Source organism: Oryctolagus cuniculus, chromosome 9, assembly GCF_964237555.1.
Source record: "Oryctolagus cuniculus chromosome 9, mOryCun1.1, whole genome shotgun sequence".
NCBI classification, from domain to species: domain Eukaryota; kingdom Metazoa; phylum Chordata; class Mammalia; order Lagomorpha; family Leporidae; genus Oryctolagus; species Oryctolagus cuniculus.
This window is the reverse complement of record NC_091440.1, coordinates 98,808,168-98,831,497: the sequence shown is the minus strand read 5'-3', so window position 1 is coordinate 98,831,497 and position 23,330 is coordinate 98,808,168. Positions and strand designations below refer to the sequence as shown.

At 42.7% G+C, this 23,330-nt stretch overlaps 1 protein-coding gene across 16 annotated transcripts in view; it reads right to left on the bottom strand.

Moving 5' to 3' along the window:
* The window catches only part of ERC1 (ELKS/RAB6-interacting/CAST family member 1), a 518,217-nt gene extending 495,382 nt beyond the window's left edge, over positions 1–22,835 (bottom strand). For 14 of the 16 annotated variants that reach the window (XM_008259816.4, XM_002712778.5, XM_002712779.5 and 11 more), the window contains exon 1: positions 22,532–22,835. The gene's annotated coding sequence lies outside the window, so the exon portion shown is untranslated. The remainder of the gene's footprint in view (positions 1–22,531) is intronic. The other 2 variants (XM_070049266.1, XM_070049264.1) reach the window with 2 other exon arrangements.
* Positions 22,836–23,330: the final 495 nt, after the last annotated feature.

Genomic DNA, 23,330 nt, shown 5'->3' with positions numbered 1-23,330 from the left:
AAGCCCTAATTTTGAACTTCTGAGGGAAATGCTGATTATTTAAAGACAGAATATATGCGCATATGTAATTGCTATATAAAAACATAATCGTTAGGACCAGCACTGTGGCATATGGGAGCTGGTTTGAGTCCCGGCTGCTACACTTCCAATCCAGCTCTCTGCTACAGCCTGGGAAAGCAACAGAAGATGTCCCAAGTCCTTGGGCCCCTGCAACCATGTGGTAGACCCAAAAGAAGCTCCTGGCTCCTGGCTTCAGATCAGCCCAGCTCTAGCTGTTGCAGCCATTTGGGGAGTAAACCAGAGGATGGAAGATCTCTCTCTCCCTCTCTGCCTCTGCCTCTCTGTAACTCTGCCTCTCAAATAAATGAATATTCTTTAAAAAAAAAAAAAAAACATAATCACATAACAAACTGGACATTTAGCCTAGTGATTAAAATACCCACATCCCAATACAGAGAACCCGGTTTCAATGACTGGCTCCAGCTCCTGAATACAACTTCCTGCTAATACAGACCCTAGGAGGTAGCAGTGATGGCTTAAGTAATTGAGAGATTCAGAAAAACAGATGATGACAGACCTTTCATCTGCTGGTTCACTTCCTAATACCACAACAGCCAGGGCTGGTACAAGCCAAACCCAGGAAGCCAGACTCTATCCAGGTCTCCCATGGGAGTGCTACCCCACAGAGTGCACATTAGCAGGAAGTTGGATGACAAGGGGAATAGCTGGAACTCAAACTAAGAACTCTTGATACAGGACCCAAGTGTCCCCAGCAGCAACTTAACTGCCATGCCAAATGCCTGCCCAACTTAGTTTTTTTTTAAAGATTCATTTATTTATGTATTTGAAAGTCAGAGTTTGGACTGGTGCTGTGGTATCCCGGGTAAAGCTACCGCCTGCAGTGCTGGCATCCCATATGGGTGTCGGTTCAAGTCCCAGCTGCTCCATTTCTAATCAAGCTCCCTGTTAGTGCTCCTGGGAAAGCAATGGAAGATGGACCAAGTCCTTGGGCCCCTCCCCCCTCCTTATTGGAGACCCAGAAGAAGCTCCTGGCTCCTGGTTTCAGATATGCTTAGCTCTGGCCATTGTGGCCATTTGGGGAATGAACCAGTGGATGGAAGATCTCTCTCTGTAACTTTCTTTTTCTTTTTCTTTTTCTTTTTTTTTTAAGATTTATTTATTTATTTGAAAGGCAGAGTTAGAGAGAGAGGGAGGTAGGGAGGGAGAGATGTAATCTAAAGATCTGAATAGATGACTTAAAAAACATAAAATGTAACTACTACTTGTTTCGGAAGAAGCACAGTCTCTTAGATCTTTAGTAATAGCTTCTTATTGATTAATCAGAAGTTCATTATAGTCTCTCTTCCTTGGAAAGTTCACCAATAGCAAATTCTACACAAATAAAGGGGGGGGGGGATTACATAATACAAGGAGGGTAAGGCAAGAAAAAGTGTGCTAAGAAATCCTTAAGGAATTTAAAAGTCCATATAATTGGAGTGAGTATTGACATAGCAATAAACACACCACTTGGTTTGAGTTACAGCTCACTCCCAATTCCAGCTTCCAGCTAATGCATACCCTGGAAGCAGCAAGTGACGGCTCAAGTAGTTGAGTCCCTGCCACCCACATGGGAGATATGGATTGAGTTTCCAGCTCCCAGCCTCAGCCTGGCCCAGTCCTGGCTGCTGTGGGCATTTGAAGAGTGAACCAGTACATGGGAGCTCTCTCTCTTTCACTTTCTCACTACCAAACTTTTAAAATGTTTAAGCCCATGTAAATAACCACATTAACAAATAAGAAAAAAATTAAATCTCAACAGATAACTAAAGTATCAAATTTCAGCACCTATTAATTACAAATCTTAATATGTTAGGAACAGAAGGGAACTTTCTTAATCTACTTAATCTTAATGCACATAAAGGATATGTACGGAAGCAACTACTACAGACATTTATAGGGGGATGGCTCTGCCATGGTGCTTTAACAACCTGCAGCTTATCTGAGTCTTGGCAGAAAGCCTAGCAATCCTCCCAGAACAGGAGATGACAGGAGGCCTACAATGCCACCTCTTATGCTTCCCTATCTCACTTGAAAGCTGTAATAAGACAGTTTCTCATTGCTTCCTGGCTTCTGATGAGGCATGGGACTCTCATTCCTGCCCATCTTAGATTACAACTATAGAATATAAAACCACTTAGCAGCAATCTAGAAGGGGCTTTTCATTAATAAAATGACCCACAACTCACACTATAGGCATTTCACTCTGTTTCCATGTCACCTGCTCTAGTGTGTGGGACAAAGATAACAGGGTGTTGACACCTTTGGCTTAATTCTTCGTGATACATTAAGTAACTACCTGATTCTACAGGTGTCCACTGCCTTAATCTAATTAACCATGCCAGGTCAAGTGTTTGCCCTAATTGTTAAGATGCCCATATTCCATTTTGGAATGCTTGGGTTTAAGTCCAGCTCCACCTCCCAATTCACCTTCCTGCCAACGAAGATCCAGGAAGGCAGTAGGTGACAGTTCAAGTAACTGAGTTCCTGCTACCCACACAGGAAAACCTGTTTATGTTCCTAGCTCCTGGCTCTGGCCCCAGATCCAGCCATTGTAGGCATTTTGGGAGTGGACCACAGGATGGGATTCTCTCTCTCATATGTATGTATGTATATGTGTTGTTTTTGTGTGTATGTGTGTGCGTATGTGTGTGTGTCTGCCTGCTTGCCTGCCTGTCTTTGGAATAAATAAAAAGAAAAAAAATTAAAAACAACAGGCCTAGATGGCTCAAGTCCTTGGGCCCCTGCACCCACATGGGAGACCCGGAAGAAGCTCTGGCTCTTGGCTTCAGATCAGTGCAGCTCTGGCCATTGCAGCCAACTGGGGAGTGAATCAGTGATGGAAGACCTCCCTCCCTCCCTCTCTCTCTCTCTCTCTCTCTCTCTCTCTCTGCTTATCCTCTCTCTGTGTGTCTCTTTTAAATAAATTAATTAATTAAAAAAAAAACAGCCCTAGGCCTTGGTATTACATTACTGTGTGCATGTGTGAATTTGACGTCAGATTTAATAATGAAGTTACATAATTTACCTTTGAGATAGGAAATGACAAGTGTGTCTCCTATCTCCTGTCTCCTACTCTATTCTACCACCACATGCCAGAAATCCTAGCTAGTACATTAAGAAAAAGGGGTAAGAATTGCAAAGAGAGACACATAACGGTAATCATTCACATATGCCAGGATTATGTAAGCTGAAGTTCAAGAAAATTCACAAATAAAAATTATTAGAATTCACAGGATTTCAGTAAATTTAGCAAAATACAGTCAATACTCAAAATTCAATTTATTTGCATATACTAGTAAGAAATAGAAAATAAAACTTACTTTAGAATAAATACTATTATCCAATACTTAGCACTAAATTTAAAAAAGGATGTGTAAGAATACTGGACAGTAAGCTATAAAACACTACTGAGACATGAAAAGCAACATAAAGAAATGGAAATATTATATTCATTAATTCAAAGACCTCATATTATAGAGAAGTAACTCTACCCAAAATCCAATTAAATTCCCATCAGGATCCCAGTGTTGTTTTTCCCTTCTAAAATTTTTAAAATTTTACACAGAGACAGACAGAGAAAGTGCCCATCCACTGGTTCACTCTCTAAATGCCAGCAATAGCCAGAGCTGGGTCAAGCCAAAACTAGAAGCCATTAACACAATTCAGTTCTCTCATGTCAGTGGCAGGGGCCTAAACACTTGACCATCACCTGCTACCTCCCAGGATGTACATTACCAACAAGCCAGAATCAGGAGCAGAACTGGAACTCAAACACCATAAGAGATGTGGGCATCCCAAGGAGTATGTTAACATATGCCAAATGCCTGCTCCCAACATATTTATTTTTAATTCAACAAGCTGATTCTAAAATTTATAAGAAAATACAAAGATAATCAAAATATTTTATTAATACTTTGCACATCATAAAATTCACACATGTCAAGTGTCCACTTTGATAAGTTTTAGTAATTCTCTACAGTCGTGCAAAACAATCCAGTTTAAGAACACTGCAATCACTTTAAAAAATTTGTTATGCTTTTTCAGTCAATGCTCCCATACCAGCCACAACAGCCACTGACTTGCCTTTTATGAAAATTTCACATAAATAAATAATTTTTTTAATTTCATTTTAAGTTATACAAGTTCCATGTATTTCATATATACAGATTTGGGAACATAGTAATACTCCCCCCACACACACTTTCCCTCCCTCCTCCTCCCTTTCACATTCCTACTCTTAATTTTTACAAAGATCTATTTTCAGTTTACTTAATGATCATATAGTTAACCCTACACTAAGTAAAAGAGTTCAACAATGAGGCTAGCACTGTGGCACAGTGGGTTAACACGCTGGCCTGAAGCGCCGGCATCCCATATGGGCACCGGTTCTAGTCCCAGCCGCTTCTCTTCCAATCCAGCTCTCTGCTATGGCCTGGGAAAGCAGTAGAAGATGGCCCAAGTCCTTGGCCCCTGCACCCGTGTGGGGGACCCTGAAGAAATTCCTGGCTCTTGGCTTCGGATCTGCGTAGCTCTGGCCGTTGCAGCTGTCTGGGGAGGGAACCAGCAGACAGAAAACTTTTCTCTCTCTCTGCCTCTCCTGTGTGTAACTTTGACTTTCAAATAAATAAATAAATCTTAAAAAAAAAAAAGAGTTCAACAAATAGTATGAAGGAAAAAAAAAACTGCTCCCCAATGGAAAAGACAAGGGCTGTGAACAATCACTGAATCTCAAAAATGTCTATTTCACTTCACTACATTATATATCAGGTACTCCATTAGTTACCTCAGATCAGGGAAAACATGGTATCTGTCTTTTTGAGACTGGCTTATTTCACTAAGTATAATGGTTTTTAATTGCGTCCATCCTGTTGCAAAAGACAGGATTCCTTTTTTTTTTTTTTTTTTTTTACAGCTGGGTAGTACTCAATACTGTATACATACCATATTTCAATTCCTTTATCCACTTGATGGACATCTGGGTTGATTCCATATCTTAGCTATTGTAAATTGTGCTGCAATGAACATGGGGTTAGATAATTTTCATATACTGACTTCCTTTGGTTTGGGTAAAATCTCAGGAGTGGTATGGCTGGGTCATATGGTAGGTCTATATTCAGATTTCTAAGGTATCTCCATACTGTCTTCCACAACGGCTGCACCAACTTACATTCGCACCAACAGTGGACCAGTGGACCTTTTTCCCCACATACTCACCAGCATTTGTTGTTAGTTGATTTCTGTATGCAACCCATTCGAACTAGAGTGAGGTGAAAGCTCACAGTGGTTTTGATTTGCATTTCTCTGATTAGTGATACTGAGCATTTTCTCAAGTGTCAGTTGGCCATCTGAATTTCCTCTCTTGAAAAATGCCTGTTCAAGTCCTTTGCCAATTTCTTAACTAGGTTGTTTGTTTTGTTGTTGTTGAATTTCTTGAGCTCTTTATAGATTCTGGATGTTAACCCTTTATCAGTTACACAGTTTGCAAGTATCTTCTCCCATGCTGTCGGTTGCCTTTTCACTTTGCTGAGTGCTTCTTTTGCAGTGCTGAAGCTTCTCAGCTTGATGCAATTACATTTGTCAATTTTGGCTTTGACTGCCTGACTTTCTGGGGTCTTTTCCAAGAAGTCTTTGCCTATGACAATGTCTTGCAGAGCTTCCCCAATGTTCTCTAGTAATTTGATGGTATCAGGTGGTAGATTTACGTCTTTGATTCATTTTGAGTGGATTTTTGTGTAAGGTGCAAAGTAGGGGTCTAATTTCATACTTTGGCACATGAAGATCCAGTTTCCCCAGCATCATTTGTTAAAGAGACTATCCTTGCTCCAGGAATTGATTTTAGCTCCTATGTCAGAGATAAGCTGGTTGTAGATGCATGGATTTATTATTGGAGTTTCTATTCTGTTCTACTGCTCTACAAGTCTGTTTTTATGCCAGTACCAGGCTGTTTTGATTATAACTGCCCTGTAGTATGTCTTAAAATCAGGTATTGTGATGCCTCCAACTTTGTTTTTATTGTATATTGCTTCAGCTAGTCAGTGCCTCCCATGTTTCTATATGAATTTTAGCATAATTTTTTTCTAGATCTATGTGGAATGTTATTGGTAACATAAATAAAATTATAAACCAGCATGGTTTTTTTTAAACACAGAATATTGTTTTTCAGTTTTTTCAGCATTGTTAAGTTTATCAGCTTATTCTTTGTTATTCTCTAGCAGTATTTTATTTATCAACAGTTGATGAACATTTGCTCTGTTTCAGGTTTTAAGAAGACTAGATAAAGAAATTATGGGACATGTACTATATGGAATACTACACAGCAGTAAAAAAAAATGAAATCTAGTCATTTGCAACAAAATGGAGGAATCTGGAAAAAAAATCATACTAAGTGAAATAAACCAGTCCCAAAGGATCAATATCATATGTTCTCCCTGATCTGTGACAACTAACTGAGCACCTAAAAGGAAACCTGTAGAAGTGAAATTGACACTATGAGAAGCAATGGCTTGATCAGCCCTTGTAGCACTGAGGAACAGCTTGCTATTTTATTCTTTTTAATATTTTCTTTTTTACTTAATACCATCAGTGGAACTCTTTACTTAACACAAAATTATTCATAGGTGTTTAAATCCAACTGAAAATAAGAGTGGGGGCCAGCGCTGCGGCTCACTTGGCTAATCCTCTGCCTGCCTGCAGCACTGGCACCCTGGGTTCTAGTCCTGGTTGGGGCGCAGGATTCTGTCCCGGTTGCTCTTCTTCCAGTCCAGCTCTGCTGTGGCCCGGGAGGGCAGTGAAGGATGGCCAAAATGTTCGGGCCCATGCACCCACATGGGAGACCAGGAAGAAGCACCTGGCTCCTGGTTTCAGATCGGCACAGTACGCCGGCTGTGGCAACCATTTAGGGGGTGAACCAACGGAAGGACAGAAGGAGGACCTTTCTCTCTGTCTCTGTCTCTCTCTCTCTAACTCTGCCTGTCAAAAAAAAAAAAATTTTTTAAATAAGAGTGGAAATAAGAGAGGGAGGGGAGGAAATGTACAGTTTGACACAGGTTCCCTCGGATTTATCCATAAGGGTAAAGCTAAAAACTTGTCATGGGATTCCAAATCCCATTAAGTTGGCAAGTACCAATGGCATCTTACTAGTCAAAGTGATCATTTTTAAGTATATAACTGATCATAAAGATAGGAATAAGTGTCAAAGGGATCACATAAATAAAACCAAGTATCTGCTAATAACAATAGATAGAATTAAAAAGGAGAGAATGATCCAACATGGGAAGTAGGCCACACAGCAGACTCAGAATTACAAACGCTCTAAACAGCACTCTGGCCTCAGAATCAGCCCTTAATGCATTTGGATCTGGCTAAAAAGCCCACAAGAGCATTTCAGGCATGGAAAGCCAAGACACTGTGACAAAAAAATGACCTAAATGAAAGATCTCTGTGAATGAGATCCCAGTGGAAAGAAGGGACCATCAAAGAAGGAGGTACCTTTCTCTAAAGGGAGGAGAGAACTTCCACTTTGACTATGGTCCTGCCTAAATAATGTGGAAGTTTGTGGACTCAAAAGGCTTCCATAGCCTTGGCAGCTCATGACAAGAGCCCTGAGTGATCACTGATGTTATAAATTAGAGGGTTAATTGTTAAATCAACAACAGGAGCCAGCGCCGCGGCTCACTAGGCTAATCCTCCACCTTGCGGCGCCGGCACACTGGGTTCTAGTCCCGGTCGGGGTCCGGATTCTGTCCTGGTTGCCCCTCTTCCAGGCCAGCTCTCTGATGTGGCCAGGAAGGCAGTGGAGGATGGCCCAAGTGCTTGGGCCCTGCACCGCATGGGAGACCAGGAGAAGTACCTGGCTCCTGCCATCGGATCAGCCATTGGATCAGCGCGGTGCGCCATTGGAGGGTGAACCAATGGCAAAGGAAGACCTTTCTCTCTGTCTCTCTCTCTCTCACTGTCCACTCTGCCTGTTAAAAAAAAAAAAAAAAATCAACAACAGGAGTCACTGTGCACTTGCTTCCCATGAAGGACCTTAATGAGTTATACTATGAGATTTAACAGTAAAACTAATATTCAAACAGTACTTTATACTCTGTGTGTCTGTGTGGGTGCAAACTGTTGAAATCTTTGCTTAGTATAGAGTTGATCTTCTGTATATAAGGATAATAAAAAATGAATCTTAATGAAGAATGGGATGGGAGAAGGAGTAGGAGGCGGGACGGGAGTGGGGGTGAGAGGGCAGGTTGGGGGGAAGAACCACTATATTCCAAAAGCTGTACCTATAAAACTTATATTTATTAAATAAAAGCTTAAAAAAAAACTTTTTGTACAGACATGTTTTCATTTCTCTTTGGCAGATACTATATGAGGACATATAATAGATATACATGTATGTATGCAGATTTAACTTAGGATACTACTAAATTATTTCCCACAATGGCTCTAACAGTCCCATCAACAATGTACAAGAATTTCAGTTTCTCTATATGCTTGTCAACACTTAGTATTTCAATCTTTGGATTTTAGCCATTCTAACAGGTGTTTAGTGGTACCTCTCACTAGGGTATCTCACAGCCAATGACTAAGAGTGGTGAGCATCTTTTTTAAGTGCTTATCACCATCTTTATATCTTGACTGGTGAAGTGTCCATTCAAATATTTGTCTCATTTTTTTTTCTTTGGGTTGTTTTATTATTCAGTGTAAGAATTCTTTAACTATTAGGAACACAAGTAATCAAATTCATGATGTGCAAATATTTTCTCTCATTCTGTGATTTGTCTTAGTTTTTTAATGATGTCTTTTGAAGAGCAAAATTCACATTTTTGGTAAAGACCAAATTACCTTTTTTTCTTCTTTTAACAGTCATACTTTTGGTGTCATATCTAAGAAATCATTTCCTAACCCAAGAACTCAATGATTTTTCTCCTCAACTAGAGGACATTATATTGGGTGAAGCCATACACAAATATACAAATACAGCATGTTCTCCCACATATGCTGAAGCTAAAATTTAAAAAACAGAGACAAAAAAAAAAAAAGAAATGTCTGTGTGTACATACTGCAGTACTACTGCAAATATAGTTTTTTTATATATATAGTTTTTTCTTTTACACCTATGTCAAACCAATGGTTAAGAATGTTATAGCTTTAATGATCTGTGATTACTTTAAAATTTACTGTATATGACTGAAATGGTCATTTTTCTATTCAATTACTGTTTATAGTCATTGTCTATATTCTCACTATAGTCCTTTTGGTTTTTACTTGTAAAGCTTCTTATGTAAAGTTAAAATATGTTATCTCAAAAAAGAAAGAAAAGGAGAGGTAAGAAGGGAGAGGACAGATGGGGAGGGACAGCAGGAAGGAGGAAGGCAATATTACACCCTTAGAATTCTAATTACAAACTATACTGAATCTGCTATAAATTATTTAAAATTTAAATTAAAAAAACTCCCATGAGAAAAACTTTGAGGTTCATTTTTTAATTGTTCTGGTACTTTTAATGAAAACACTATCTTCCTCCCATTTAATAACCTTTACTTTATTGAAAATCAATTAACCATAAATGAAAGGTTTATTCCTGACCTTATTGTGTCCCTCTGATGTGGACAGCTGCTACTATACCAATTCCACACTGCCTTGGTTACTGACTACTACAATCACTGACAGACACTGTATACTGAGAAGACATTCTTGGGAACAGGTGTTTGGCGAAGAGGTTTGGACTCTGCTTGAGACATCTGTATCCCATATCAGAGTGCCTGCATTCAAGTCCCAGCTCTACTCTCAATCCAGCTTCTGACTCTTGAACACCCTGGGAGGCAGCAGGTGATGACTCAAATTTTACATCCCTCCCACTTACATGGAAGACCCTGCTCCTGGCTTCCATCTGGCCCAGCCCCATAGTTGTAAGGATTTGGGGAGTGAATCAGCAGATTGTACATCTATCTCCCTCCCTTTCTTTCTCTTCCCTGGCCCTCTCCCTCCCCCTCTTTCAAATAAATAAACATTTTGAAGGAGAGAATAGTCAATGGCACAGAATAGAGAAACTTAATTTATTAGAAGGCAGTAGACAAAGGAATTAATTGGGGCCAGCACTGTGGTGCAATGGGTTAAGCAGCCACCTGCAATGCCAGCATCCCATATGGATGCACCAGGTCAAGTCCCAGCTGCTCCACTTCCAATCCAGCTCCCTGTTAATGCTCTGGGGAAAGCAGCGGAAGATGGCCCAAGTCCTTGAGCCCCTGCACCCACATGAGAGACATGGATGAAGCTCCTGGCTCCTAGCTTTGGCCTGGCCCAGCCCCAGCAGTTCTGGCCATTTAAAGAATGAACCAAGAGATGAAAGATCTTTATCCCTCCCTCTCTCACTATGTACCTCTGCCTTTCAAATAAACCATTTAAAAAATAAAAAAGAATTCATTCTTCAAAGGAAACTACTGAGTCAAAATGGCAAAAATGGAATAGAAATATTTGTAACCCCAATAATTAAAGAACTCACATTCAAAATACATAAGAATCGCTATAAATTAATTAGAAAAAAAAAAAACAGAAAATTATGTAAGATTTGAAAAAGTATTTCTCAAAAGAAGTTTTCCAAATAACCAGACATAAAGGTATTCAACCTCATTATCAATCAATGAAATGCATTATTAAAACTATGAGACACCATTATAAATCTACCAGAATGACTAAAACTAATAAACCAACAATATCAAGTGTTGACAAGTATATAGAACAAAAGGAATTTCCAAGAAATAGTGTGGGAATCAAAGTTTATACAATCACATAGAAATATTATCTAGTAATTATCTATTAAAATTGTATATATGCATATCCTATGACCCAGACATTCATGCCTGGTTTTATATGAAGGAACTTCAAAAATTTAATTGGGGCAGGGATCTTACCTAGCAGTTAGGATGCTGGCTGGGACACCTCATGTCCCATAATAGAGTGCCTAGGTTCAAGTTCCAGCTCTTCTCCAAATTATAGCTTCCTGCGAATGTGAACCCTGGGAGGAGCAAGTGATAGTTCAAAGTAGTTGTGCCTCTGCCTCTCACATGGGAGATCTGACTGAGTGCCCCTCTCTTGGTTTGTCTGGTACAGCTTTTGCCACTGTGGGCGCTTGGGGAGTGAACCAGAAGCTGAAGTGTGTGTGTATGTCTCCCTCCCCGTACTCTCAAATAAAAAAAAAAAAGTTTATAGAAAAATTTTATTATGTTTTAATTCCATTTTCAATTAACTTTTTGAGGTCTCCTCAAGTATGCATCAAAAATATGAGAATACTGTAAGAAGGTCATGGGAAAATGAATTAAAAGATATATTTACTTTGGTGCAAAAAATTTTTAAAACACATGTACAGCCGGTGCCATGGCTCACTAGGCTAATCCTCCACCTGCAGCACCGGCACACCGGGTTCTAGTCCTGGTTGGGGCGCCAGATTCTATCCCGGTTGCCCCTTCCAGTCAAGCTCTCTGCTATGGCCCGGGAAGGCAGTGGAGGATGGCCCAAGTGCTTGGGCCCTGCACCCCAAGGGAGACCAGGATAAGTACCTGGCTCCTGGCTTCGGATCAGCGCGGTGCGCCGGCCGCAGCGGCCATTGGGGGGGTGAACCAACAGAAAAGGAAGACCTTTCTCTCTGTCGCTCTCTCTCTCTCACTAACTCTGCCTGTCCAAAAAAAAAAAAAAAAAAAAGTGCTGGGCTTCTTGATCTTCATGAAAGCCTGCACTTTTAAGTAAAAAAAAAAAAAAAAAAAAAAGAGTACAGTTTTTCTATAATACGCATTTTCCGCTAACTTTTTGAAGATTCCTCATATGCATGGATTTCAAAACTTTTTGTGCCAAAATAAACTTATCTTTTATTTTCTACATACTTTTTGAAGCACCCTTGACCATACATATATGCGCCAAAACACTTGTACAAGAAGGGTCATCGAGGCATATTTCATAATTGCCCCAACCTAGAAACAACTTAAAAATTCATCAACTGTGGTATACTTATACATACTACTACTCAGCAGTGAAAATGAACAAACTAAAGCTACACACAACAAATGTAAATCTCACAAAATGCTGAGCCAAAAAAGACAGACATAAGAGAACACACACAATATTATTTCAAGTATATAAAGTAGGGAAACAGGGGCTAGCACTGTAGTACAGCAGGTTATGCCTCCACCTGTCATGCTGGCATCCCAGCAGTGGAGTTCCCACTGCTCCACTGCTGATCCATCCCCCTGCTAATGCTCCTGAGAAAGCGGTAGAAAATGGCCCAAGTACTTGGCCCCTGCCACCTAGGTGGGAAATCCATTTGGAGTTCCCAGCTCCTGTCCTGGCCCAGTCTCAGCCATTGCAATCATTTAGGAAGTGAACCAGCAGCAGGGGCTCGCTCTCTCTCTCTCTCACTCTCGCTCTCTCTTCCTTCTCCTCTCTCCTGCCTTTCAAATAAAACTAGGAAACAGGCAAGTAAACTAAAACTAAAAATGACTATATAGTAGTCCCCCCTGCCTTATCTATGGTCTCACCTTCCTATGGTTTTGGTTACCTGCAGTCAACTGCAGTGCAAAATATTACATGGAAAATTCCAGAAATAAACAATACAAACGGCACACTATTCTGAGCTGCATGAGGAAACAGCACATGCTCTGCTCCATTCAGCTCTGGAGGTTATATGCTACTTGCTCATAAGTAACTTAACAGCCTTCTTGGCTGTCAAATCAACTATCACAGCATGGCAGCACTGCAGTGCTTGTGCTCAAGTAACACTTACAAAGTAGCTCTATCACCCACCTCTCTTCATCTCAGTACACGGTATCATCACAGAAGGGTAGAGCACAATAAGACAGTTTGAGAGACAGTATTCACACTTTTATTATACTATATTATCAAAATTTATTTTATAAATCTCTTATTTTGCCTACTTTATAAATGAAACTTTACAGTATATATTTATGTACAAGACAAAATATAGTGTATATAGGGTCCAGTACCATCTGCAGTTTCAGGCATCCACTGATTGTATCCATGGATACAATGGACTACTGTATAAAGAAAATAATTCCCCCATGAGTTGGGCCATAGATTACCTTTATGGGGAATGGGTGAACTGTGACTGGAAAGAAGTAAGTGGGACTGATGTTTGGCCTAATTGTTAAAACTTGGTAGAATAAGCCGGCGCCACGGCTCACTAGGCTAATCCTCCGCCTAGCGGCGCCGGCACACCGGGTTCTAGTCCCGGTCGGGGCGCCGGATTCTGTCCCGGTTGCCCCGCTTCCAGGCCAGCCCTCTGCTGTGGCCAGGGAGTGCAGTGGAGGATGGCCCAGGTGCTTGGGCCCTGCACCCCATGGGAGACCAGGAAAAGCACCTGGCTCCTGGCTCCTGCCATCGGATCAGCGCGGTGCGCCGGCTGCAGCGCGCCGGCCGCGGCGGCCATTGGAGGGTGAACCAACGGCAAAGGAAGACCTTTCTCTCTGTCTCTCTCTCTGTCCACTCTGCCTGTCAAAAAAAAAAAAAAAAAAAAAAAAAAAAAAACTTGGTAGAATACTCACAGCCTACACATCACGGAGTTCACCTCCTGACTCCAGCTGCTGATTCCAGCTTCCTGCTAACACAGACCCTGAGAGGAGGTGGAACTGGTTCAAACAGGTAAGTCCCCACCACCCACCATGTGTGAGACCTGGATTGAGTTCCTGACTCCTGCAGACATTTAGGGAGTTAGCCAGAGGAAAACGAAGGAGTTTTCTCTCTCTCATTCTTTCATTTTTTCTCTATTTCATCCTCTCTCTCTTTCTCTGTGCATTGGCCTGCCTTTCAAATTAAAAAAGAAAGTAAGCACAGTTTTTGTAATGCCAGTCATATAGTGTTAGCATAATAACCTAGGCTGTTTTTCACTTAATACATTTTTCTATATATGTTATATTCACAAAAAAATTACTTTAATCAGTAAGTTATATTCCCATAATAAAATTAAGTTGTGAAATTTATTTCCTTTTTGAAGATAAGGCAGAACAACAGAGCAAAAGGGAGAGCAAGATCTTTCATCCACTGTTTCACTCCCCAAATGCCCACAGTCGGGCTGCACCAGATCAAATCCAAGAACCAGGAACTCCATCAGGGTCTCCCATATGGGTAGCAAGGTCCCAAGCATTTGGGCCCTTATCCATTGCCTTCCCAGATGCATTAGCATGGGGCTGGCTCAGAAGCAGAGCACTACAATTTGAACAGGTACTAGAATACGGGATGCCAGCATCACAAACAGCAGTTTAACACACTGCACCAGAATGCTGACCTGTACTTGTATTTCTTGAAAAGTTTTTACTTGATTTATTGAAAAGCCTTAGACATGGGGCCAGCACTGTGGCGTAGTGTGTAAAACCGCTACCTGCAGTGCCGGCATCCCATATGACCACCGGTTCGAGTCCTGGCTGCTCCACTTCCAATTCAGCTCTCTGCTATGGCCTGGGAAAGCAGTGGAAGGTGGCCCGAGTGCTTGGGCCCCTGCACCCGCATGAGAGACCCGGAAGAAGCTCCTGGCTCCTGGATAGAAGACCTCTCTCTCTCTGTCTCTACCTCTCTCTGTAACTCTCTTTCATATAAATAAACATTTTTTTAAAAAAAAGAAGTGGAGCAGCAGAGACTTGAACCAGCACCTATATGGAGGTCACCACTGCAGACTTAATCCAATGTGCCACAGCACCAGCCCCCAGACCATTACTCTTAAACCTTCAAGTAAAATCCTTACTCTGATTCTCAGTCTATTCAGAAACACAATCTTCTACCTCTACCTCTTCACTATCCGCTAACACTCACTTGGACATACCCCAAACTCAGTAAACTGTGATTGTCCTATATGTCACCACTACTGCTAGTATCCTGGGTCATTTCATCAAACAGGTTGATGGGCCACCTAAGACAGTTCCTCATGCCCTTCATCTCCATCTCTTTCTGCGGAGAGCCTTTCAACCTGTTGTGGAATCACTTAGTTGTTCTAGTATCCATTCATTCAGCAAATATTTAGTAAGTACCCATCACTTACTCAGTAAAGAACACATGACAGTTCAAGTTCTCATGAAATCTAGGACACAGCTTTTCTTATTTTCCACAAAGACAGCATCAAAAGATCAAGCAAGGCCAGATACGTTATAACTGCTGCATTTCCTTTATCAGTCAAGCAATCATGTCAATTCCAGGAAACCTGCATTACTGTCTGTTCTGACTTAGTGAATCCATGTTGGAGCTCAGTGATTATGATTTCCCTTGTCAAGGCTTCTAAAACTATTGTTTAAGTTCCTGATTCTAAAATAGTGCCAGGACTCCCTATTAGCAGATAAAATACTTCGCATATTTATGCGATTTTAGAAACACTAAATGCTGTATTATTGCACAGAATTTCACTGATTAGGAAAACGAAAAACTTGCATCTAGGAAGACCGAGATAGGACAGGAAGTCAGAGACTTATTTTTCCCTGCATATTCTTTTACCTTCTTTTGGCACATATATTATCTATTTTTAAAAAAGTATAAGGCCTGGCATTATGGCACAGTGGGTTAAGTTTCCATATGGGACGTGTCATCCCATATGGGAGTGTTAGTTAAAGGCCTAGCTGCTATGTTTCCATCTAGCTCCCTGCTAATGTTCTTGGGAAAGAAAATGAAAATGGCCTAACACTTGGGCCCATGCAACCCACATGGGAGGCCTGGATGGATTTCTGTGCTCCAGGCTTCAGCCTGGCCCAGACCAGCGCATTGTAGTCATTTGGGGAATGAACCAGCAAATGGAAGCTTGTCTCTCTCACTGTCATTCTGCCCTTTAAATTAATAAAATTACATTTTTAAGTAAAATAAAAATTAAAAAATAAGTATACATGAGATTAACAACTATAAAAAGTCATACATCTCTCCTGGGTAAAAGTACACACTCCCTCAAGCTGCCTATTTTGCTCTAAAAAGAATGAAACAATTGGGAGAAATAAAAAAAAAAAATGAAAGATCTTTCATTTGTCTCATGTATCCAACACTAAAAAGTATTTAGTCATTTCTCTGCTGTTAGACATTATAATGAAGCAGAACTCTCTTGCTCAACACTCTGACACATCTTTACACAATGACACAGTTGATCACTCCTTCCTCATTGAAAATGTCCTTTCCTTCACTTCTAGTACATTGTGCTTTCCTGGTTCTCCTCCTGACTCAAGGGCCTCCTACCAATCTTCTGCTGGATTCCTCTTCATTTTCCATGTACACAGTTCCATATAGGTAGAGATTTTGTCTGCTTTGTTCACTTCTATATTCCCAATGCCTAAAAAAGTACCTAAAAGGCCGGCACAGCGGCTCACTAGGCTAATCCTCCACCTGCGGCGCCAGCACACCGGGTTCTAGTCCTGGTCGGGGTGCTGGATTCTGTCCCGGTTGCCCCTCTTCCAGGCCAGCTCTCTGCTGTGGCCAGGAAGGCAGTGGAGAATGGCCCAAGTGCTTGGGCCCTGCACCCCATGGGAGACCAGGATAAGTACCTGGCTCCTGCCATCGGATCAACGCGGTGCGCCGGCCGCAGCGGCCATTGGGGGGTGAACCAATAGAAAAGGAAGACCTTTCTCTCTGTCTCTCTCTCTCACTGTCCACTCTGCCTGTCAAAAAAAAAAAAAAAAAAAGTACCTAAAACCTACTCATGAAATAACTGTTGAGGGGGCCAGTGTTGTGGTACAGTGGGTTGAGCTGCTACTTGGGATGCCCACATCGCATATCAGAATGCTTGCTTCATGTCCCAGATACTCCTCAGGCTTCCAGTCCAGCTTCCCGCTAATGTATATGGGAGGCAACAGATGATGGTTCAAGTACTTGGAGCCCTGCCACCCACATGGGAAACCCCCTAATGGAGTTCCTGGCTCCTGCTTTGGCCTGGTCCAGCCGCAGCTCTTGCAGGCATTTGGAAAGTGAATCAGCAGATCTCTCTCACTCTGTCTCTCCCTGTCATTCTAACTTCCAAATAAATAAATCTTTAGAAATAAATAACTAGGGCCAGCATTGTGGTGTGGCAGGAAAAGCTGCGGCCTGTGACGCCGGTATCCCATATGGACACCAGTTTGAGACCCAGCTGCTCCATTTCCAATCCAGCTCCCTACTAATGCACCTGGCAAAGCAGTGGAAGATGGTCAATGCTCTTAGGCCCCTATATCCATGTAATGACCCAGAGGAAGCTCCAGGCTCCTGGCTTCAGCCTGGCCCAGCCCAAGCTGTTGATGCCATTTGGGGAGTGAACTAGCAAATGAAGATCTCTCTCTCTCCCCTCTCTCTGTGACTCTGCCTTTCAAATAAATTAATTAAAAAAAAAAAAAAAAAAAAAGAACTGTTGCAATAAATGAATGAATGCCACAAGGCTCACAGACTGGATCTCTTCTCTGGCTAAACACACCCCTCTGATGATCTCACACACCTCATAATCTTAAATATCACCTAGAAGCTGAAAATAGCCAACTTCCTCAATTTTCTTAGATACCTCCCTGGAACTTCTGCTTTCTCCTCAAACATACTCCACTGACCATCAAGTCCGCTTCAGTTACTGACAGCCTCATTCTTATTTATTCTTACATTTTCCTCACATTCTACTGCCAGTCACCAGTAAACACTACAAGTCAAAATATATTCAAACTCAAACCACTTCTCATCACTTCTTGTTATGCCCTGTTCAGTGCCATGCTCATCTAGAACATTACAATATAAATTCCTGTCTAGTCCCTTTGCTTCTCTTGTAACCCTACTCTAAATCACTACAATGTTGCCAGAGTGATTCCTTCAAAACATAAATCAGGGGTGGGTGCTTGGTGCAGCAGTTAAGTTACCACCTGGGACATCTGCACCCCATATCAAATTGCCTGGGTTTGGGTCCAAAGCTCCACCATTTCCAATGCCACTTCCGATCCACCTTCCTGCTAATGTATACCCTGGAAGGCAACAGGTGATGGCTCAAGCACATGGGTCCCACATAGGAGTCACAAATGCCACCCACATAGGAGACCCAGATGGAGTTCCCTAGTTGGCCCTGGCCTAGCCTCCCCCTGCTGTTGTGGGCATTTAGGGAATGAATCAGCAGATGGAGATCTCTTTCTGTGTGTGTGTGTGTGTGTGCACGCCTTTCAAATAAAAGTAAAAATCTTTTGTTGAATTTAAAAAAAAAAAAAAAAACTAAGTCACAGTGACTCCATATCTTACTCAAAATAAAACTCAGAGGGGCCGGCATTGTGGTGTAATGGGTAAAGCTACCACGTGCAATGCCACAGGCACTGATTCACGGCCTGACTGGTCCACTTCTAATCCAGCTCCCTGTTAATGGCCGTGGAAGATGGTCCAACTGTTTATAGACCCCTGCCACCCACATGGGAGACCTGAAAGAAGTTTCTGGCTCCAGTCTGGCCCAGCCCTGGCTGTTACAGATATCTGGCCACTGTGGGGAGTGAACCAGCAGATGGAAGATCTTTCCCTCTCTCTGTCTCTCCTTCAGTTTGTAACTCTTTCAAATAAATACACAAATCTTTAAAAAAGAAAATTCAGAGGCTATGCAATGATCTATTAGTCCCCTATATTCCCATCCCCATATTCCCTATCCTCCTCTCTTTTCTCATGTATCTCTATGTCAATGTCCAATATACCTTGTAGTAATTTATTTACTTATTTACTTATTTATCTCTTCAAATAGCATAAAAGCTCCATAAAGACATAAATTTTTGTCTGCCTTGTTCACTGCTTTATTGCCAGCATCTGCAATACCTGAGTTATAATACATGCTCTCTCTCTCTCTCTCTCTCTATATATATATATATATTTTTTTTTTTTTAAGTGAGAGTAAATAGTACATAGTAATAGCAATAGATATTACTGGATTGGCTATATGGCAAAACCATTCTACATACATAAACTAATTCATTTAACCATCTTAAAAGATTAAGTACAATCATTAATTACTCCCATTTTGCAGATGAAGGAGTTAAGGTTAAGAAACTAAGGTTAGGGGCTGGGCATTGCAGCAAAGCAGGTAAAGCCTATGATGCCAGCATCCCATATGGGAGCCAGTTCATGTCCCAGCTGCTCCACTTTCAATCCAGCTCCCTGCTAATGGCCTGGGAAAGGCAGTGGAAAATGGCCCAAGTGTTTGGGGCCCTGCACTCACGTGAGAGATTCAGATGAAGCTCCAGGATCCTGGCCTTGGCCTGGCCCAGCCTGGTCAATGTGGCCATTTGGAGAGTGAACCAGCAGATAGAAGATCTCTCACACACTTGCTCGCTCACTCTCTCTCTTTCTCTCTCTCTCTCTCTGTAACTCTGACTTCCAAATAAATAAATCTTAAAAAAAGAAACAAACAAAGGTTAGGCAGTTTACCCTAAGTCATATGATGACAAAGCGAGGATTGTAACTGGGGCACTCTGATCCCACAACACAGACTCAAAGATCTGAAGAGCCATAGAATTATATTCCATAAACTTATTTTATTACCTATTTCCCTGAAAACTTATAATCAATGTACTGATGAATGAAATGAAATGGAAATATTTCAATCTCTGATCTTTTCCATCAGTGTTTCTGTTATAATGCATGTAAAACACTTTTTTCCTTAATTTTTCTAAGAGACAGAGAGGGCTTCCGCCTGCTGCTGGCTCCCCAGTTGCTGAGAGCTCAATCTAGGGCTCCCACATGAGTTACACTATTTGAGTATTTATTTGACTATCTGAGTCATCACCTGCTGTCTCCCAGGATCCACATCAGCAGGAAAACAGAAATCTAAGATGATGGGTATGAGGCTGGAACATGGGATGCAGGCATCCTAATCAACATCTTACCAAGCCAAGTGTCCAGCTCAGGAAAACACACTTTTATCAGCTCTCATACTATATCTACAAGCATAAACAAAGCATAAAACAGAGCAGCTGTTGGGGTGAGAACCTTCATTTTTAAGTTTCCAGTGTTAATGTTGAATTAACAGACTGGCATACTTACCTATGACTTTAGTTATAAAGAAAATACAGGATAGCTTATTAGATTCAACAAGGGTATCACCAAGTAATGAGTAACAAGCAACATTTTCAAAACTTTAAAATGTATAACAAGAAATTCTAAATAGGAGAGATTACTGCTACTCTGGACTTTCTCTTAAGCTCTATGATTTAAGTCCTACAAGAAGAACTGCATCTCAGTCAGCCATGCACATATTAATTTAGGAGTACATACACCAAAAGTTTCACCTGGTGGGGCCAGTGCTGTGGCACAGAGGCATAAGCCACTGCTTGCACCCTACTTCACAATGTTCTGATTGATTAAATCACAGTACCATTCAAAGCCAAAACTAGATATGTGACTTTTTTTTTGAGATTGATTTCTTTTTTATTTATTTATTTTATTTTGACAGGTAGAGTTATAGACAGTGAGAGAGACAGAGAGAAAGGGATATGTGACTTTTAAGTTTTCCTTCTAACTAACCCAAAATCAAAATTATTCTTTGCACCAACCCAAAAACCAATCTAATATAGTTCATTAAATATTTTATTTGTAACTATAAATTGGACCATACTCTATTATATTCTGTTGCCAGTAAGTCTCTTAAAAGCAGAAGCATTTGCTAGAAGATAACCGCCTGCTCATTAGGCATGTCAAAAAGGCAATGATCGGCAACTCCTAAAACTTACATCTGTGTATTTCTTTCTTGGGATACAGGAAAGCACATCTCTGGCTGTATTTCCAAATAAACTGGTTAAGCCTTAGGAAAGTCACTAATTTCTATCTCATGACGCTTTCTTTTCCTTCAGAAATGAATTATTAAGAATCATGCCTATTTTCATCCATTTCATAATACATGTCCAACATAGGACCTATTTTCTAAACAAGAATTAGCTTAAATGACAATAACCAATAGATAGATAGTTAAGGCTGTAATCTAATAGGGAGCAGGAATCCAAGAGTCTGATTTACTGTACCAAGTTGTGAAACACTGACTTAAAACTGAACACTGTTTACCCTTAATAACATCACTCTACAAAGTAAGACATAACATTATTACAGTATTTTAAAAGCACTTGACTTCCAAAAACATGTCTAAGAAATTGAGGGCCTACCTATAAACATATATATGTACATACATATCTTCCATTTCTTGTTAAGTTTTATTTATTTATTTGAAATGCAGAATGACAAAGAAAGTTATCTTTGATCCCACTGGTTCGCTCCCCAGATACCTGTAACAGCCAGAGCTGGGCCAGGCTAAAGTCTCCCATACTTCCTCCCAGGCACATTAGCAGGAAGCTGGATGGAAAGCTTGGAGTAACTTGGACTCCAAGTAGGCACTCCAATATAAGATGCCAGCTCCCAGGGGGTGGCTGTTAACCTCGAGTGACAAAGCCTGCCCCTATGCCCTTCCATTTCTAGAGTGTTTAATAAAGGTTGCAATAAATACAACTGCAATTGAGAAATAAAAACAACTTCAATAACTGAACACAAAACGTCTAAATGTCAAGGTCTACTGAAAAACAAGCCATAAAAGACAACTGTGCCTTAAAACATTTAAGCATTTCTCATATAATTAGCTCCAAAAGAACTGTTCAAATTGTTCATTTTATCCACCCAAAGCAGTCAACCACAACCACCTGCAAGTATTACTCAGAAACGTGTCTTCCAAAACAACCACCTGAGACTCAGGCCTTCTCTTAAGGGGCCCGGAAACGCCTGTACCTTAAAAAGTGGCATAAAGAGATCCAACAGGCACAGGGGGGAAAAAACTGGAAGACAACACCTCACGGAGCTGAGTGTAATGAGACCTGTTCCCTAATGGTTGCTGCCACAACGAAGTTGTCTAAACCCAAGATCTTCCTCTTCTTCGGTATAAAACTTCTGATCCAGCCATGCTCACGATTTACTCATCACGAACTAAAGCAAAGGAATTCTCTTCCCTCCCCGGACCCCTCCCCACCCACCCAACCCAGGAGAAGAAAAAGAAAAGGAACCAAAATCCTAAAGTAGAAATGTGAGATCTGCTGCAACAGCTTCTCCAGCCGCCTCAAAGGCATCACCTATAGTTCAGCTTTCTTTTGAAACAGAACCCGTCTTCTACCTCACCATTTCACCGGGAAAAGGGGGGGGGGGGGAGCTCAACATTTTTACATCAGTCCCCAACATCCAAGAAGCACCGTGACCGCACCTCAACCTCAAGGCTCCCCAAGGTTCCCAACTCCCCCCGAGCCCCCAGCACAATCACGCCTCACCAACCTCCCTCCCACCTCCCGCCCCGCAATCGCCCAGAGCCCCTGCCTCCCACCTCCAGCCCGGGGCTCCCCACCGCTACTGCCTCAGCTCCCGCCCAACCCGGAGTGCGCGGGGTGGAGCCCGCCGGTGGGCTGGGGTGCGCTGGGGTGCGCTGGGGTGGGGTCCGCCCCTCCCCGGACTTCCCCATCCCCCCCGGTCGCGAGAAGAGGGGGAGGGGGTCCTGAAGCCTCACCTACAGCTCCGCCCCTCCCCGGGGGCGCTCTGCCCTGCCCAGTCAGGGCCGGGAGCAAGAAGCCGGGTCAGAAAAGGCAAAAGCCTCAGCGCCAACAGCAGGCGGGAAGCTGGAGGTCCCACCCGACTTCCGAGTCGTCGCTGCAGCCGCCGCTGTCGTCTCACCCTCCTCAGGGCTGCCGCTGCCGCTGTTACTGCCGCTGCCGCCGCCGCCGCCGCCGCCGCCGCCGCCGCCGCCACTACCCCACCGCCGCCGCCACCGCCGCCGCCGCCACCGCCACCGCCACAGCACGGCCCGGGCGCCCGGACGTCACCGCGCCCCGCCCCCTGCGCGAGACACCTAGCCCCGCCCCCGGCCCCGGCCGCCGCGAGCTCCTCCTCCAGCTCCCAGCCCGGGGACCTCACTGTCCCTCGCTCACCCTCCTGGGACTTCGAATCTGCGGCCCTTGAGCCCCCGGACGCCTCCTAGGGCGCGACGGGGTAGCGGCCGAGAAGTTGGGTGATACGGGGCAGAGCCGGGGGGCCGCGGGGCGGACCCACGTACACACTCTCGCGCCCCTGAGGCCTCGGGAGGGGAGAGCCCAGGCAGGCTCAGGCGCGAGGCTGTAGGTGGGCGCGAGGAGAGGCGGCGATTGTCTCCTCGTGCTTGCCGTAGGAAGTGGACCGCCGAGGCCCGGAGAGAGGAATCGTGTCTCTCCCGAACCTGCGCGCCGCCCCGCCCCGCCCCCTCCCTCCCGGGGCCCGCTACCCGAACCCAGGGACCGCGGCCGCTGCGGGGAGTGGCGCTGGGGCTGTCCTCG